Raw genomic sequence first — 5,094 nt, forward strand, 5'->3', positions numbered from 1 at the left:
GGCCGCGCCGCCGCCGGGCAACGCCGCCAGCGCCGCCCCTTCCTCCTTCCCTCTCAGCGCCGCGCAGGGCCGGGCGGCTCCGGCCGCTGATCACGCCGGGCCCCGCCGGGACATCCCACCCAGCCCCACAGGAATACCCCGCCGGGACATCCCACTGAGACATCCCGCCCCGGTGACTCCGCTCCCACTGAGCCCCACGGGGACACCGAGCCCCACCGGAACATCCCACCGAGCCCTACAGGAATACCCCGCCAGGCCCCACGGGGACATTCCGCCCCGGCGGCTCCACTCCTACCCAGCCCCACAGGGACATCCCACCCAGCCCCACAGGGACATCCAGTCCCGGTGGCTTCACTCCCACTGAGCTCCACGGGGAACACCCAGCACCACAGGGACATCCCGCCCCGGCCCTGAACCCCGGGACGGTCCAGGTTGGCCCGGGTTGGCCCCTCCGTGCTCGCCCTCCCTCAGAGCCCAGGGATGAGGATGCCGCGAGCAGGAGCTCCTCCTTTTAAAAAGTCTCCACGCTGCATCCCTGTGTAAGATTATCGCCCTGAAAGGCGGATTGTGGTTTGGGAAATGCCGAACGCCCCCGGTAACTCCTGCGTTTAAAAGCCCTTTACTTTTCAATGAAAAGAAACATTTCCCAGCCTAAATGATCATATTTTTCTTAGTCTGCAATTTCCCACAAAAACTTTCGCTTTGTTACAGTGTTCATCGGTAATTTTGTTGAAGTAACTGCAAATGGAGACACTTTAAAAGCTGTTAGCTGCGCACTTGCCCAGCTCTGAGATCAATACGTGCGGCCCTCTGCTCATTGTGTGCTCGCTCCTCCAGGTGGGGTGATAATGAAGAAAAACCCCTACGGAATCGTTTTCTTCTCCTTTCACATCCTTCAGAAATAGTATAGTGCCTCTCCAGAGAGTTAAACCCTCCTTCTTTAAGCTGTTTCCTCGGGAGAAGTTTCGGAACTGACGCTACCCGTTCCTGGAGGAGAATTGGCAGTGAGAACCTCCTTGGATTTTCTTCACAATGAGTTAACGTGGCTGTTCCTGTGCGGTCGGAGGGCTGGGTGGCAGGAGTCAAATAGTGCCACATCCATGTCACATGCACAGGCTTGCCCCAGAAAGCTCCTGTTTAATTAAATACTCCTGGAAGAACAGACTTATGGAGGTAACAATGCTCTTCTGTGAGCTCTGCAACCCAGTGAGAGAGCTGTACCCGCTCATACATTTCAAGTGCCTCTGATCAGTTTCCCACATTTTGCCTTCTAAAGGGCTCTAAGTAAAATGCATCCTGAAGGAACATGTTGGTGACAAGATGCAGACTAGGAAAATGTTGACCTTCTGTGGAAGGAAACAGGAGAGATGTTTAAAACCTAAGTTTAGGCCCATCTGGCTAATCCCATGACAGTTACCCAGGATATGGAGAAGGCTGAGGTACTCAAAAATTTTTTTGCCTCAGTGTTCACTGGTAAGTGCCTGAACTGGACCACCCAAGTTACAAAAGGAAGGGTTAGGGACTGAGAGAATGAAGACCAGCTGCTGTAAGAGATGTTTGAGAACATCTAAGGAACCTGAAAGTGCACAAGTGCATGGAATCTCATGAGGTGCATCCATGAGTCCTGAGGGTCCCCTCGGGGTCAAGTGGCTAAGCCACTATCAATCATATTTGAGAAGTCATGCAGTCTGGTGAAGTTCTGATTGGAAAAGGGGAAATATTACCCCCATTTTCAAAAAGGGAAATAAGGAAGACCCAGGGAACTAGAGGCCAGTCAGCTGCACCTGGGTAGATAGAGGAGATCCTACTGGAAAGTATGCTAAGGCACACGGAAAATATGGGGTGACTGGTGGCAGCCAGCAAGTTTCACTGCAAGCAAATTGTGCCTAACAAATTTGGTGACCCTCTACGATAGGGTAGCAGCGTTGGTGGATGAGGGAAGAGAACTGATACCATCTGCCTGGACTTGTGCAAAGCATTTGACATTGTCCCCACAACATCCTTGCTCTAAACTGAAGAAACATGGATTTGATGGATGTACCACTCGGTGGATAAGGAATTGGCTGGATGGTCTCACTGGAAGGGTTGTGGTCAACAGATCAATGTTCAAGTGGAGACCAGTGAGGAGTGGCATCCAGATAGGTCTGTATCAACCTCATGAAGTTCCACAAGGTGAAGTCCTGCACCTGTGTCAGGGCAGTCCTAAGCACAAGTATAGGCTGGGCAGGGAATGGATTGAGAGCAGCCCTGAGGAGAAGGACTTGGGGGTGTTGGTGGATGAGGAGCTCAAGATGAGCTGGCAATATGCACTCACAGCCTAGGAAATCAACCATATCCTGGGCTGCACCAAAATAAATGGGATCAGCAGGTCGAGGGAGATGATTCTCCACCTTTACTCTGTTTTTGTAAGATCCTGTCTGAACACTACATCTATAAGAAGGATGTGGACCTTGAAAAGAGTTCAGAGGAGGGTGATGAGGATGCTCGGGGGGCTGAAGCATCTCTGCTCTGAAGACAGGCTGAGAGAATTGCAGTTTTTCAGTCTGGAGAAGACAAGACTCCAGGGAAACCTTCGAGTCCCTTCCTGTACCTAAAGGGGGCTCCTATGAGAATGATGGAGGGATATTTTACAAGGGCATCTAGTGATAGGACAAAGGGAATGGTTTTGAACTGAACTGAAAGAGGGTAGATTTAGATTAGATATTAGGAAGAAATTCCTTACTGTGAGGAGAGGCACTGACACAGCTTACCCAGAGAAGCTGTGGATGCCCCATCCCTGGAAGAAAAGAAACTTGCCTTGCTTTGCCTTTAGCAAAGCACTGAGCTGAAGCAGATTGGTATTCAGGTTATTTAATAACCCTGAATTATTTTTTTAATACACTGTTTGAAATACTAGTAGGGATTCCCCTCAAGTATTTATCATTTCTGGTTCATGATCAAGTGAATGTTACAAGAATTATCTGTATGGCAATGTAATTTCCATTAACAGTAATAGTAATTGTAAGCATGTAGAAAGAGGGTGGCTTATCCTATGATCCTCCCTATTAAAAAGTAGTTAACTGATTAAGGTTAGGATACCACAAGCCACTTCATACCATCGGTGAACTCTCTGCAACCCCCATTATCTTCATTAGGCTTGTGTGGGTGTAATTAATTGGTGTTTAGTTACCAGTTGTGTTGAATGAAAAGAATTTAGTACTATTTCTCTTAGTTTTATTGGCTCTATGGTGCTAACAGGCTAAAGTGTAATTAAAAACTCTCTAATCAAAGTATATGTAGCAATAGCCAAGGAACAAACCCAGTGAGGAAAAGCCTGTGATTGGTGTTAACTCTGGCCTTTGAAAAATGAAAATGCTTCAAGTGTATTAACATGTACATTGAAAATGTACAAAATGAGCTGCCTAAGATTGCAATGACAACATTTCTGGGGGTGTCCAGTAACACCCTCTGATGTATTCTCAACAGATTTTCCCCCAAATCTTTTAGATTGTGTAGTATTTTGGGTGCATGGAGACATGGGTCTTGTGTTCCTTTTAGGAGCAACTGTACATAATTTGTTATCACCTCTTGCCTTCACCATAGTGCTTTTGCCAGAAAATAAATTATGACCAGCTTTTCCTCATTTATGATACTATGTTGTGTGCATTCCTTTTTTCACATGCATCTCATTTGAGTATGTGAATACGTGGTGCTAATCTGGCACACTCTAAACCCAAATATAACATGCTATACTTAGGCATAGCATGAAGGACTTGCTTTTTGCTGTTCTAAAATGCTACTTTAAAGATATAAACTTGACTCTTAAATCAATTATGATTGTGGTCTCGCTGCCATCTGTGTTCTTGTAGGATTTTACAGAAGAGTAATGTGTGCTCATTCCACTGACAGGGTCTTCTTTGAAGTCAAATCTGAGTACATAAATTCTGCACAACATTGCCAGTAAAATCAGGGTTGTCTTTTTAGCTTGGTGATAAAAATACTCTTGTACAGGCACGTTACTGTTTTTGAGGCATTTTAATTTCATAAATAAAGAACTTTTAATACATTTTTTCTTTTTATACCTAAAATGCTTCTGTAGTGTTTCTTTTAATTTGTAATATTCTGTGTTCTATACAGAACAGACTCCAATAACAGGCTAAATATATGTGTAAGAGTAAACAAAATATTCTGTTCTTGGATGTGGCTAAACACAACATTTAGATTGGACATCTAGTCTAGATAAAAAACTTCCAAGAATGTAAGTAATGTGTATATATATATATATATATACTACATTTTTTGAAATTTCTAATAATTATTTAAGTCTTCCCCCACCTCCAGTGCTATTATTTTAATTTCCAGAGTACTCATATGAGAGTTCATTTGCCTTGAGTAATCATTCTCCGCTCCATTGGTTACTTCAACTTGAGTGGGTTTTAGTACTAATTTCTTTCTAAAGTTTGAGGATTCTTCCTGTGGGTCTGTTCAGCTCCTGCTGTGCCAGGGAGAGCCCGGCCTTCTCCAATGGAGCCTGTTGAACTGCAGTGTGAGCGCTCATAGGCTGTGATTTATCACTCTAAAGATGGTTTGGAGCACACAGTATTTAAAGACAAGTTTTTGAGCTTACAGAAGATTGTCCTCAAATTTCTGTGATACAAATGGTTTTGTAGTGTGTAGATTTTTTTTTTTTTTACGTAATGCACATGAATGCTTGGCTTATTCTTGGGTATCAGGAGTTTGCTACATGATTTCATGCATTTTGAAGTCTCTTTTACAAGCTTTAAGGCACTATTAAAGCCTACCTAGTTCAAGGACCCTGACGTGATGGATTACAGGGATTTTTGTGTGTACATGGTCAATATCATACTCTGAAATGTTGGCACACTTACAAACATATCCAGAGCCTGAATGTTACCACTTTGTGAAATTCATATTAAATATTTTCTGTGACATAAAAATGTCATGCATCAGTTACTGCATGTGAAGTATGGACAGTTTCAAAGAGGATGTAACAATGTGGCCATAATACATTTGCAATTTATGCAAACCAGCAATCAAAATCAGAGATGAACAGAGAGTTAGAGAAGTGGGAACATGTACTTCAGTTTGCTAGCT

This window comes from Pithys albifrons, chromosome 9, assembly GCF_047495875.1.
Source record: "Pithys albifrons albifrons isolate INPA30051 chromosome 9, PitAlb_v1, whole genome shotgun sequence".
Classification (NCBI taxonomy): domain Eukaryota; kingdom Metazoa; phylum Chordata; class Aves; order Passeriformes; family Thamnophilidae; genus Pithys; species Pithys albifrons.